At 40.4% G+C, this 15,095-nt stretch overlaps 1 protein-coding gene across 1 annotated transcript in view; it reads right to left on the bottom strand.

Moving 5' to 3' along the window:
• Positions 1-15,095, bottom strand: part of EFHC2 (EF-hand domain containing 2) — a 328,957-nt gene that overhangs the window by 192,829 nt on the left and 121,033 nt on the right. The window lies entirely within an intron of this gene.

Raw genomic sequence — 15,095 nt, 5'->3', positions numbered from 1 at the left:
GCCTTTTCATATTTGTTTTAAAAGGTAAACACATTTCCCATCATTTATTTTTCCCATTACAAAATGCAAATTAGAGTGGCAAATAATTATGATCAATCTTCACCATAAACTTGTGCCTCATTTTAAATTCAGTTCATTTTAACAAATTCAAAACCTTGAAAAGCAATAAGAACAAACCCAATGCTCCATGCTATTTAAAACATTTCAAAATAACTGTTACTGCAAGTGAACATTTAGGACATTAACTTGCTAATTGGTCTATTCCATTTATTTGCCAAGAATGCAAACAGGGGGAAAAAAAGAAACTTCTCTACTTCAGAGTAAAAAATGTAACAGTTTTCCCACAGAAATTGAAATATTATCTTCATCAAAATGGAGAATAAAATCTTTTCTTCATTAAAGTAAGTGTCACAGGAAATTTGTCAGAGCTGACTTTCTCCTCCTAATTGTAGAACCTTGCCCTCCCTCTTCCCCACTTCCCCCTCACATCTTTTCTGAGGATCTGAGCAGAAAGGGCAAAGCCCAGACAATGCTTCCAAGGATTGGCAAAGATGTGGGCCAACACCAATGTGCATGCACTGCTAGTAGAAAAGTAAAGCAGAAAACTCAATCTGAGGAAAGATATGGTGATACCTAGCAAACTGAAAGGTATATGCTTGCCCAGACACCTAGCATGTCTACTTCTAAATGTCTTCTGTTCCTTACATGGGGAGCTATAAATCAGATTATTTGTTACAGCAGTGTTAGTAAGAGTGAAAAATAGGAAACAATCTAAATGTCTATCAGTAGCAGAAAAGATACCTCAATTGTGTTCTCTTTATAAAATGGAATATAAATACAGAGGTCTACCACAGAGATGTTATGGGGAGGGAGGTGGGAGGGGGGTTCATGTTTGGGAACACATGTACGAATAAAAAACTAAATAAATAAAATAAATAAATAAATACAGAGGTCTAAAATTATATGCATCAATACGGACAAATTTCAAAAACTGTCAACCAAAAAAAAGGTAGTAGGACACAAAATTTGATCACTTCATCTTATATATAAAGTCTGAAAATATTCAAAAATACAGGGTTATTTATGGATAATATAAGCATACAAATGATAAGCAGCAAATTCAAATTAATATAATATCCATGATAATACATGATATATGATATAATAAATATCCCATGGTATTTATATGTGATATATTAATATATTTGTTGTATCATATATCATATTATGAACATCCAGGTACACCACAGCCCTGTAGAAAAAAATAGAACATTTCAGATACAATTAAAGCTCTCTCTCATTCCAAGTTCCTGATTTCAATATCTGTAAGTCTGCTTCTGTTTTGTAAATGAATTCATTTGTATGTTTTTTTTAAAAGTTAGATTCCACATATGAGTGATATCATACGACTATTTGTGGATGAACACACTACTATATATATGACAGATGACCAACAAGGACCTACTGTATAACACAGGGAACTCTACTTGATATTCTGCAGTAACCTATATGAGAAAAGAATATAGAAAAGAATGAACATATGTATCATACATGTATAACTGAATCACTTTGCTGTGTGTGTGTGTGTGTGTGTATGTGTGTGTGTGTCTGCTCAGTCATATTCAACTCTTTGTGACCCAATGGACTGTAGCCCGCCAGGCTCCTCTATCCATGGAATTTTCCAGGCAAGAATACTGGAGCAGATTGTCATCTTCTCCTCCAGGGGATCTTCCCAACCCAGGGATCAAACCCACATCTCTTGCATCTCCTACATTGGCAGGCGGATTCTTTACCACTGAGGCACCTAGGAAGCCCACCATATATGTAAAACTGAATCACTTTGCTGTGTACCTGAAAGTAACACAATCTTGTAAATCAATTATGCTCCAATAAAAATAAAATATTTAAAAAATAAATATAAGCCCTCCCTCAGAGTTCATGCTCCTTGTCTCCCTCTCCAGAGGTAACAAGTATCCTGAATTTGCTGCTTGAACTTGAATACTTTGCCAGGATTATGTAGATTCAGGGCAATAGCCTCTTGCAAAGCATGATGCATTGGCAGGAAGTCTGAGAGGAAGTTCAAAAATACTTTAAGGCAACCTATGAAATGGGATAAAATGTTTGCAAATAATATACATGAAAAAGAATTAATATCCAAAATATAAAAAGAACTCATACAACTCAATAACAAAAAATCTGATTAAAAAATGGACAGAGGATGTGAACACATATTTTTCCAAAGAAGATATTCAACTGGCCAACAGGTACATAAGAAGATGTGCGACATCACTAATCATCAAGGAAATGCAAGTCAAATCCATAATGAGATACCACCTCACACCTGTTAGGATGGCTATTTTGTCAAAAAGGTAAGAAATAACAACTGCTGGCAAGGATGTGGAGAGAAGGGAACCCTTGTGCACTGGTGGTGAGAATATATATCGGTGTAGCCACTATGGAAAATAGTATGGAAGTTCCTTTAAAAATTAAAAATAGAACTACCACATGACTCAGCAATTCTACTTCTAGGTATTTATTCAAAGAAAATAAAAATACTAACTTGAAAAGATATGTACACCCCATGTCCATCTGTAGCATTATTTACAATAGCCAAAAGAGAAACAACCTAAAGTGGCTACTGACAGATGAATTAATATTATTATATTATTCAGCCATAAAAAAGAATGAAACCTGCCACTTGCAGCAACATGGATGAACCCTAAGGGCATAACACTAAGTGAAATGTCAGACAGAGAAAAACAAGTATCATATGATTGCACCTATATGTGGAATCTTAAAAAGAATAAAAAATAAACAAGCTCATACATACAGAGAACTGACTGGTGGTTGCCAGAGGTGGAGGGTGGGGGTGGGCAAAATGGGTGAAGGTGATCAAAATGTACAAGCATTCAATTATAAAATAAATAAGTCATGGGGATGTAATACACAGCATCGTGACTATAGTTAATACTGTACTATTGGTATATATTTGAGAGTGTCAAATAGAGTAAATCTGGAAAATTCTCATCACCAGAAAACAAAAAACCTCGTAACTATTGTGTGATAGTAGATGCTAACCAGACTTACTGTGATCATTTTGCAATATACACAAAGATGGAATCATTACATTTTATACCTGCAACTAATATAATGTTATATAAAGAAGGCTGAGCACTGAAGAATTGATGCTTTCTAACTGTGGTGCTGGAGAAGACTCTTGAGAGTCTCTTGGACAGCAAAGAGATCAAACTAGTCCATCCTACAGGAAATCAACCCTGAATACTCATTGGAAGGACTGATGCTGAAGCTCCAATACTTTGGCCACCTGATGCAAAGAGCCGACTCATTGGAAAAGACACACTAATACTGGGAAAGACTGAGGGCAGGAAGAGAAGGGGGTGGCAGAGGATGAAATAGTTGGATGGCATCATCGACTCAATGGAAATAAGTCTGAGCAAACTCTGGGAGATAGTGAAGGACAAGGAGGTCTGGTGTGCTGCAGTCCATGGGGTCACAAAAAATCGGACATGACTTAGCCTCTGAACAACAATGACAAATTAATATTAATAAAAATTAAATACCCAAAAATTAAAAGGAAAATATAAGACCTCATTTTTTCTTATAGTGAAGGCAGCCTCGAAGAACAGGGAAGGGCTTGAGTAGCCTTGCTCAGGAGAGTCGGGGCCACACAGATGCCCCAGGAAGAAGAACAACCCAGGCAGAAGGCTGCTGGAGGAAAGCTAGAGGCAGTGGTTAGGATGGTGACTGGCAGCCTGGCTCTGTCCCATAGAGAATCCATTGCCACAACCTCCACCACCTCCCCACTCCCCTCTGACATACACTCATACACAACACTCATAAGTGAGTGAGTGGACTTTACCATAAGTCAGTCCCAAATCACCATAGCAAAGCAAAAGCTGGGTTGGTTAAAATGAATGGTGGAATAACATTGAATTTTATAATAATGTCCCTCTTTCAAAGCAAGTATTTTGGGTAATCACAAACTCATCTCAGGTCAAACCAACAAATGTTTGTTAAACATTTACTATATTCCTAACTTTGTGCCAGATACGCATGCATGCATGCAAAGTCGCTTAGTCATGTCCAACTCTTTGCAACCCCATGGACTGTAGCCCACCAGGCTCCTCTGTCCATGGGATTCTCCAGGCAAGAATACTGGAGTGGGTTGCTGTGCCCTCCTCCAGGGAATCTTCCCGACCCAAGGATCAAACCCAGTCTCCTGTGGCTCCTGCATTGGCAGGCAGGTTCTTTACCACTAGTGCCACCTGGGAAGCCTTGTGCCAGATATAGAATTTAAAATAAGCATAAAACTCAGCCGTGCCTTGAAGAGGAAACCCACCATCTGGCTGAGGAGTCAAGATTTAGATAACTAAAACAACTAGGAAGCAGGAGACTTCCATTTTTGACCACTTACCATGAGCTATACCATTTGCATACACGCTCAGTCGCTCAGTCGTCTCCAACTCTTTGCAACCCCGTGGACTATAGCCTGCCAGACTCCTCTGTCCATGGGATTTTCCAGGCAAGAATACTGGAGTGGGTTGCCATTTCCTCCTCCAGGGGATATTCCTGACCCAGGGATTGAACCCACATCTCTTGAGTCTCCTGAATTGGCAGGAAGATTCTTTATCACTCTGCGACCTGGGAATCTTTATATGCATTACCTAATTTTGCCATCTCAAAACTATGTGATAGGCATTATTACAGCCATTTTACAGAGGCAGAGACAAGTTGACTAGCACACCCATGGTTATATGTAAATACTGGAGTCTGCATCTGAATCTAAGTTCATTGACCCTAATCTCTGGTAAGTCTATCTACCCTGAGCCATAAACTGAAGGGCTGGAGTAATAGTGTTGAGGTCCTTCAGGTAGCTGGATACTGTCTTGAGCCTAGAGAAATGGGATGAATTGGACAGGAGAAGAGGGAAATAGGAACCCTAATGCTCTGCTGATGGGACAGTTAACTATCATTCTGGAAAGCAATGTGGTACTACTTGGCAAAACTAGGGATGTGTATTCCCTGTGATTCAAGAATCTTACTCCTGGATATGTATCTCAGAGAAATTCTCACAGTAGCCAATAAATGGAGATATATGACAATGTGTAATGGTACAGTAGGTCGTCTACATACAAACAAGTTCCATTCAAAGAGCACATTCATAAGTCCAATTTGTAAGCCCAACAAAGTAAGTTTGTAAGTCTAAGCTACAATTTCACTCATGCCTAGTGTTGATAGAACACACATTCACATCTTTGAAAGCCCAGAACTTGAAGGTTTGTACATATGGGACATACTGTATTTTGGGAAAGTTGGAGACAACCTCGATAAATATGTTGATGAAACGGATAAGAAAATATGGCTTCATGGATAAGTACACTATGGTGGATCTTCATTTCATTTCACTTCTTTGAAGCAATAAACCAGACGTATGGAGGCTATCATAATAAATGACCGTAGATATCGTGGATGAAACAACAGAAACTAATTTCTCACAGTTCTGGAGCCTGGGAAGTCTAAGACAAGAGTGCTGGCCAATTCAGTTGCCCAGTGAGGGTTCTATTCTTGCCTTGAAGACTGCCAATGTCTCCCTGTGTCCTCACAGGGCAGTGAGAGAGACAGCAAGCTCTCTGGTGTCTCTTCTCATAAGGGTATGAATTTCATTATGGGGGCCCCATCCTCATGATCTCATCTAAACCTAATGACCTCATCTCTAAACACCATCACACTGGGGGGTTAGGGTTCAACATATGGATTTGGGAAGGACACATAGCATTGGAGAGAGAAGGAAATGGCAACCCACTCCAGTGTTCTTGCCTGGAGAATCCTGTGGACAGAGGAGCCTGGTGGGCTGCCGTCTATGGGGTCGCACAGAGTTGGACACGACTGAAGCAACTTAGCAGCAACACAGCACTGGATGTACATATAGCAACATAGATTCTTAAAACATACTGTTGGGTGAAAAATGGTATCTGCAGCACACTATATCATTTACACATTTAAAAAAAACAATGCTACATATTTTGCAAGAACACACAGAGATTTAAGAATGTGCATCAGGACTTCCCTGGTGGTCAGTGGATAAGAATCCACCTGCCATTGCAGGGGATACAGGTTCAATCCTTGATCCGGGAAGATTCCACCTGGCATGAAGCAACTAAGCCTGTATGCCACAACCACTGAGCCTGTGCTTTAGAGCCCACAAGCCGCAACTACTAAGCCTGTGTGCCACAACTACTGAAGGCCACATACCCTAGAGCCTCCACTTGAGCTGAAATTACTGAAGCCTGGGCACCTAGAGCCTATGCTTTGCAACAAGATAAGCCACGGCAATGAGAAGCCTGTGCACCACAATGAAGAGCAGCCCCCAACTGCCACAGCTAGAGAAAGCCAGCACACAGCAACAAGGACCCAGCACAGCCAAAAATAAAATTAATTTTTTTAAAATGTGCATCAAATGTGCTTCTGCATTTAAATGTGCATCTGTATGGAAGCCTATATAAAGTTGAAAGGGAAAGAGATTAAGGATTGGGAATGATAAGGAATAAAAATACATAAAACAAGAGAGAGACCTTGCACAAATCAATGGTGGCATTGTGTCATAAATGAAGGAATATAATTAATTCACCTCTTTCCACCTGACATTAAAAAAAAGGATGGATTCTAATGAGAAGTGAGAAGCAGGCAGGTGAGGTTAGCTGCTAGTGCAGCTAAGCAGGTACAAGGTGAGAGAAAAAGGCCTGAAGAGGGTAAATACAATGGGAATGGGAAGGAAAGGGCATCATATGGGACAGAACCTTCAAACCATCATTGAGGAAGGGCAAGTTTGATTGTTTCTTTTCCCAAATCATTTCAGACTGATACTTTTATAGAATACAATAAAAATTAATTATAAAAATTTGAAATAAAAACAAATACATAAAAACTTACAAGCTCACTGATCACACCCTCAGATATCATGGCAAGGTCAATTTGCTACAGAAGTTTCTAAAGACTCTCAGTGTCACAGATACACACCACACTTGGAGAATCACTGCTACAGTAGACATTGGGTAAAGAAACCAACATGAGTGATTGGGTGTGTTAAGAAAGAAAGAGACATGGGAGGTGACTTGCAAGTTTCATGCCAGCCTCACTTCCACTTGGGAAGGGGTAAGAAGGAGAGCAGAAATATCAATAAGGACAACAAAGTACTTCTATCACCTGGCTTCTTAGCCTATATATTGCTGCAGCTCCCAAATACGGATGTAACAGCATTGGCTGAGCTTCTCATTTCTGAAATTTCTGAAGGAAACTAAAGCACTGGATTGAGCCTGAAGAGCCCTCAGCAAGGCTGGCCTTCCCTTTCCTGGTCACCATCACAGCAGCAAGGCAAAGAGAAGAGACTGGAAGAAGCAAAGGGCTTCCCCCACCATACATCTACACAAGTGCTATGAACTCTTGTCAGTACATTTCTGTCCAGCTAGTGACAATGACTAAGTATATCATACAAGGGGGCCTTTTTCTGTAAACTACCAGTGAGATGAAAACTGAAGAGAAATCACAATGCCTAAAGTTCAGAACGTAGTTCAATCAAGTTCCTGCTAAATTGATGAGCAATTTCTCTATGCAGACTATTAGCTAGATATTGTCAAATATTTTCAACTCTTTTGCTAAGTAAAATCAAATCAGCCAGACAAGATTCTTGAATACTTTTAACATGAAAGGAACTATTACTAAATGCCTTCCAAAACTCTTGATTTGTGAGTTGTCAATTCACACATCCAAACCCCAATCAACAATATACCTATGCTTCCTTAAGTTCAATGATGTCAATTTCCATTGACATCATTATTTTCATCAGCACAGCATGCAAAAATTCCATTTCTGTACTATCAGAATATTAACTTGAAATTTCAATTCAAAATTCTATAGCTCAGAAACTAATTGCTTGGAGTATTTGTTTGGTGTGATATAAAAGTACATAGGGACCTGTTTCAAATGTTTGCCCCTCCCAACATACACATACATATACACAAGCTTGAGATTTGCCATTACAATCTCTTAGGATCAGATGTCAACCTGCCCTATGCCATGGTAGCTGTGAAATGGTGCTCAATCTCAGTGTAAAGAGATTAGGCAAATGTTTTAGCAAATGATAACATCAGGAACATATTATCCGCAGATCCAGTGTTCCTTGATACCTCAATTCCTTGGGTCCCATCACACTTACAGCGCCACCACCAGAAAGGGAGCAGCCAAAGCCAGACTCTCCTTGATGTTTCACATCACATTAATAACTGGTACCACCAACCCTTCTCTGTTGCTAGAGATTGGAAGAGCAGTCTATCACATGATTGAATTGATTAGTAAATAATCGTAAGTTGCCAGGCCTACCATAAAAACCATAAAGCTAACCCAAACTAAGAAGCAGGTTATAATCACCAGTATTGGGAGTTGTTTATGCATGTATAATCTCTTTCAGAGCTCCAGCACATCAGAGTCTCTTTGTTTCTACCTAGACTGCATCCAAAGCCCAGATGCTTGACAACCTTGCTATGACCAAGGCAAGAAGAATAAAGTGTTTGGTAAGAACCTGACAGGTCATTAGGGCCACCATTAGTTAGAAGCGCATCTTTGCACATGTAAATACCATTCTCATAGCCAAAAGCTGACATGTGTGGCAGTCCTCTAAGTACTTTAGAAGTGATAGATTCTTTTAATTATCAGAAAAAAATCTCTGAGTAAAGATGGGGATACTCAAGAACAGAGTTTAAGTAATTTGCCCAACGCCAGTCAACTAATAGAAATAGTGAATCCAGGATGAAAACTCAATGCCCGAGCCCACAAATATTAGGCCTTGCATTGTGTGTGCCCTCTTAGAGAAAAGGAATAGATCTCCCCCTGCTTAAGTCATCAGGGTTGAAGTACCACTTTCGCTTTTGACAAATGTAATAACAAAAACGACCACCATGACATGGGAGGGAGGGAACAGATCAGACAATTGGACCTAGACTCAATCTCTTAAAAGCAGAATAGGTATTAGAGAGTAGTGCAGATACCCTTTTAGAGCCACCAGAAGTTACTAAAAATTCAGGGCTTGAAGAGAGCCAGTTAATATTTAATATTTTAATATATGTCAACAAAACTTACTTTTCTAACTACTTTTTGAGGTTGGTGGAAAATCTGATACCAAATTACCTAAAACTAGCATTCATTTTTACATTTATTTATTTATTTTAATTGGAGGATAATTACTTTACAATATCAGGATGGTTTTTGCCATACATCAACATGAATTGGCCATAGGATACATGTGTCCCCCTCCATCCTGAACCCTCCTCCCACCTCTCTCCTCACCCTATCCCTTCAGGTTGTCACAGAGCACTGGCTTCAGGTGCCTTGCATCATACATCAAACACACTGCTTATCTATTTTACATATGGTAATATATATGTAAAACTGTCATTCTTAGGTGGACTTCCCAGGTGGCTCAGTGATAAAGAATCCACTCATCAATGCAGGAGACGCAAGAGAAGTGGGTTTAATCTCTGGGTCAGGAAGATCCCCTGCAGGAGGAAATGGCAACCCACTTCAGTATTCTTGCCTGAAAAGTCCCAAAGACAGAGGAGCCTGGCAGGGTACACAGTCCATGGGGTAATACACACACACACACATACACACACACACACACATACACACACACACACATCATTCATAGGTAGTCCTGTCTGACTAGATTTGGGACTAGTTTGTTTCTGTTCCATGAATAGATTGTTTTTTACCTCTCTCTTCAGAGCATATTTATTATAGAAATTCATTTTCTCTTTTCTTCTTTTCTGTATTTTTATAGAGAAAAAGAAGTAATTGAGCAAATCCTATGAACCTCCCAGAGAAAATAATAACAAAATTGCCTTGGGTAGAGCTCAGGACCAGAGGAGCATGAAAGCTATCATTACTTATTAATAAAGCTAAATCACTCAAAAAGAAACCCAAAATGTGAAAATTTTAAAAAGTCATGTCAAAGAAAACTTCAAATATTTTTAAACTAATTTTTTTCTCTTTCCAAACCTAACCTGGAAAAATGTTGTGCTCATGATTCTCAGCCATCAACTCAATGTAACAATAAGGTTGGTTCTATATATTGAATAATGTTGTGCAGCCCTTCCTCAGAAAACACTGCTTTTTTCCCTCTAAATAATTAAACTCGGAGCACCAATCAATAAAAAGAATTCTAAAGACTTCCACCAAAGTCAGTTAACATCACTGGCTCATTGTAGCTGATTACTACATGCATGCATGCTAAGTTGCTTCAGTTCAGTTCAGTTGAGTTCAGTCGCTCTGTGACCCCATGAATTGCAGCACGCCAGGCCTCCCTGTCCATCACCAACTCCCGGAGTTCACTCAGACTCACGTCTTCCAAGTTGGTGATGCCATCCAGCCATCTCATCCTCTGTTGCTCCTTTCTTCTCCTGCCCCCAATCCCTCCCAGCATCAGAGTCTTTTCCAGTGAGTCAACTCTTCACATGAGGTGGCCAAAGTACTGGAGTTTCAGCTTTAGCATCATTCCTTCCAAAGAACACCCAGGACTAATCTTCAGAATGGACTGGTTGGATCTCCTGGCAATCCAAGGGACTTTCAAGAGTCTTCTCCAACATCACAGTTTAAAAGCATCAATTCTTTGCAACTCAGCTTTCTTCACAGTCCAACTCTCACATCCATACATGACCACTGGAAACTATAGCCTTGACTAGACGGATCTTTGTTGGCAAAGTATTCTCTCTGCTTTTCAATATGCTATCTAGGTTGGTCATAACTTTCCTTCCAAGGAGTAAGCGTCTTTTAACTTCATGGCTGCAATCACCATCTGCAGTGATTTTAGAGCCTCCCAAAATAAAGTCTGACACTGTTTCCACTGTTTCCCCATCTATTTCCCATGAAGTGATGGGACCAGATGCCATGATCTTCGTTTTCTCAATGTTGAGCTTTAAGCCAAGTTTTTCACTCTCCTCTTTCACTTTTATCAAGAAGCTTTTTAGTTCCTCTCACCGTCTGCCATAAGGGTGATGTCATCTGCATATCTGAGGTTATTGATATTTCTCCCGGCAGTCTTGATTCCAGCTTGTGCTTCTTGCAGCCCAGCGTTTCTCATGATGTACTCTGCATAGAAGTTAAATAAGCAGGGTGACAATATACAGCCTTGACACACTCCTTTTCCTATTTGGAACCAACCTGTTGTTCCATGTCCGGTTCAACCTGTTGCTTCCTGACCTGCATATAGGTTACTCAAGAGGCAGGTCAGGCGATCTGGTATTCCCATCTCTCTCAGAATTTTCCACAGTTTATTGTGATCCACACAGTCAAAGGATGTGGCATCGTCAATAAAGCAGAAATAGATGTTTTTTCTGGAACTCTCTTGCTTTTTCAATGATCCAGCAGATGTTGGCAATTTGATCTCTGGTTCCTCTGCCTTTTCTAAAACCAGCTTGAACATCAGGAAGTTCACGGTTCACGTATTGCTGAAGCCTGGCTTGGAGAATTTTGAGTATTACTTTACTAGCATGTGAGATGAGTGCAACTGTGTGGTAGTTTGAGCATTCTTTGGCATTGCCTTTCTTTGGGATTGGAATGAAAACTGACCTTTTCCAGTCCTGTGGCCACTGCTGAGTTTCCCAAATCTGCTGGCATATTGAGTGCAGCACTTTCACAGCATCATCTTTCAGGATTTGAAATAGCTCAACTGGAATTCCATCACCTCCACTAGCTTTGTTCATAGTGATGCTTTCTAAGGCCCACTTGACTTCACATTCCAGGATTTCTGGCTCTAGGTGAATGATCACACCATCATGATTATCTGGGTCGTGAAGATCTTTTTTGTACAGTTCTTCTGTGTATGTTGTTACATCTTCTTAATATCTTCTGCTTCTGTTAGGTCCAAACCATTTCTGTCCTTTATCAAGCCCATCTTTGCATGAAATGTTCCCTTGGTATCTCTAAGTTTCTTGAAGAGATCTCTAGTCTTTCCCATTCTGTTGTTTTCCTCTATTTCTTTGCACTGATCGCTGAGGAAGGCTTTCTTATCTCTTCTTGCTATTCTTTGGAACTCTGCATTCAGATGCTTATATCTTTCCTTCTCTCCTTTGCTTTTTGCTTCTCTTCTTTTCACAGCTATTTGTAAGGCCTCCCCAGACAGCCATTTTGCTTTTTTGCATTTCTTTTCCATGGGGATGGTCTTGATCCCTGTCTCCTGTACAGTGTCACGAACCTCAGTTCATAGTTCATCAGGCACTCTATCTTTGAGATCTAGTCCTTTAAATCTATTTCTCACTTCCACTGTATAATCATAAGGAATCTGATTTAGGTTGTACATGAATGGTCTAGTGGTTTTCCCTACTTTCTTCAATTTAAGTCTGAATTTGGCAATAAGGAGTTCATGATCTGAGGCACATTCAGCTCCAGGTCTTGTTTTTTCTGACTGTATAGAGCTTCTCCATCTTTGGCTGCAGACAATATAATCAATCTGATTTTGGTGTTGACCATCCGGTGATGTCCATGTGTAGAGTCTTCTCTTGTGTTGTTGGAAGAGGGTGTTTGCTATGACCAGTGCGTTCTCTTGGCAAAACTCTATTGGCCTTTGCCCTGCTTCATTCCGTATTCCAAGGCCAAATTTGCCTGTAATTCCAGGTGTTTCTTGACTTCCTACTTTTGCATTCCAGTCCCCTATAATGAAAAGGACATCTTTTCTGGGTGTTAGTTCTAAAAGGTCCTGTAGGTCTTCATAGAACCATTCAACTTCAGCTTCTTCAGCATTACTGGTTGGGGCATAGACTTGGATTACTGTGATATTGAATGGTTTGCCTTGGAAATGAACAGAGATCATTCTGTTGTTTTTGAGATTGCATCCAAGTACTGCATTTCAGACTCTTTTGTTGACCATGATGGCTACTCCATTTCTTCTAAGGGATTCCTGCCCAACAGTAGTAGATATAAGCACCATAGATAGTAGTAGTAGTAGACAGTAGTAGATATAAGCGATGGACTGTGTGGCAGAAGCGCAGCAGCTGCAACAGACCTCGCAGAAGCGTGGCTGAGAGGAGCTACCCCCCGTCCAAGGCCAGGCGCAGCAGCCAGGAGGAGCTACCCCATGCCCGAGGTCAGGGGTGGCAGCCGAAAGGAGCAACCCCACATCCGAGCAGCGGTGGCTGCACATGCACAGGAGAGCCAAAAGGAGCTACTCTACGTTCAAGGTCAGGAGGAGCGGTGGTGAAGAGATACCCCTCGTCCAAGGTAAGGAGCAGCAGTGAAGAGATACCCCACATCCAAGGTAAGAGAAACCCAAGTAAGACAGTAGGTGTTGCGAGAGGGCATCAAGGGCAGACACACTGAAACCATAATTAGTGTGCTTCAGTCATGTCCAACTCTTTGCCACCCTATGGACTACAGCCCACCAGGCTCCTCTGTCCATGGGATTCTCCAGGCAAGAATACTGGAGTGGGTTGTCATACCGTGCTCCAGGGGATCTTCCCAACCCAGGGATCGAACCCACATCTTTTAAGTCTCCTGCATTGGCAGGCGGGTTCTTTACCACTAGTGCTACCTGGGAAGTCCCTAGCAGATTAGTACATCCATTCCCAAATTCCTTCTCCCTTGCTGGACTCCATTTAAAAGCTAGATAAAGCTAAACACTCCACTTGCTTCCTCAGCCTCCTTTTCAGAGTTCTGTTCTGGGATTCTGGAAAAGGCTTTTGTCCTCTTAAGCCAAGGAACAAATACAAGTGATGCTGCCTCTAGCTCACTTTTTCTTGCCTTGAGATATATACATAATGTCTGGAGCTACAGCAGCCATCTTGGGATCATGGCAGGAAGGTGGGTAGGACTGCAGAGATCCTGGCTCAAAGTAGAGCCTTTAAATGTGTGCCAGTAGCCACCTACCTCCAGACTCCCTGCTTGGTGAAAAAAATAAACCCCTTCTTGTTTAAGCCTCTGTTCGTCAGGTATTCCATTACTTGCAAGATAAAGTATTACAAATTAATGCATTTAGTCTTTAAAAGCTTGCTTTAATGCCCTTTTTAAACAGAATAAGATTATGAATTGATCTTATGTAAAGCATATGGGTTTCCCAGATTGCTCAGTAGTATAGAATCCGCCTGCCAATGCAGGAGACGCAGTAGACGTGGGTTGGATCCCTGGGTCAGAAAGATCCCCTGGAGGAGGAAATGGCAACCCACTCCAGTATTCCTGCCTGGAGAATCCTATGGACAGAGGAGACTGGCAGGCTAAAGTCCATGAGGAAGCAGAGCTGGACACAAATGAGCAACTAACACACACACATATTACTACAGGAATAAAAACAGTGTGACATTGGCAGAAGGATAGACATAGATCAAAGGAACAGAATAGAGAACTGAATGAAACCCACACAAATATGCTCAAATGATTTTTTTTACAAAGTTGTAAAAGCAATTAAATGGTAGAAGTCTAGCCTTTTCAACAAATGAATCTCGACCTAAATTTCACACTTTGTACAAAAATTAATTCAAAACAGTTCACAGACTTGCACAGAAAGTGTTAAACTACAAAGATTTTAGGAAAAAGTATAGGAAAAAAACTTCAGAATCTAGGGCTGGGCAGAGAGCTCTTAGGCTTACTATTGAAGTGTGGCCCATAAAGGGAAAAAATTTGATAAATTAGAGTTGACTAAAACTTGAAAATTTCTTTTGCTCTGCAAAAGACAGTTAATAGGACAAAAAGACAAGCTACAGATTGGAAGAAAAAAATGTGCAAACCGCATCTTAGAGAAAGGGCTAGTATCTAAAATGTATAAAGAATTCTTAAAACTCAACAGTTAAACAAAACAATCCAATTAGAAACAGGCAAAAGACATAAAAAGACATTTCACCAAGGTAGATATACAGCTGGCAAATAAGCACATGAAAAGATATTCAACTCATTAGCCATCAGAGAAATGACAACTCAACCTAGAATGAGATATCTCTACACACCTATCGAGATAACTGAAATGAAAAACAGTGACAACACTAAATGCTAACTAAGATGCAGAGAAACGAGATCACTTATACACTGTTGCTGGACTG

Source organism: Capricornis sumatraensis, chromosome X (assembly GCF_032405125.1).
Source record: "Capricornis sumatraensis isolate serow.1 chromosome X, serow.2, whole genome shotgun sequence".
NCBI classification, from domain to species: Eukaryota; Metazoa; Chordata; class Mammalia; order Artiodactyla; family Bovidae; genus Capricornis; species Capricornis sumatraensis.
The sequence above is the reverse complement of the archived record's forward strand: the minus strand, read 5'-3'. Positions and strand labels throughout refer to the sequence as shown.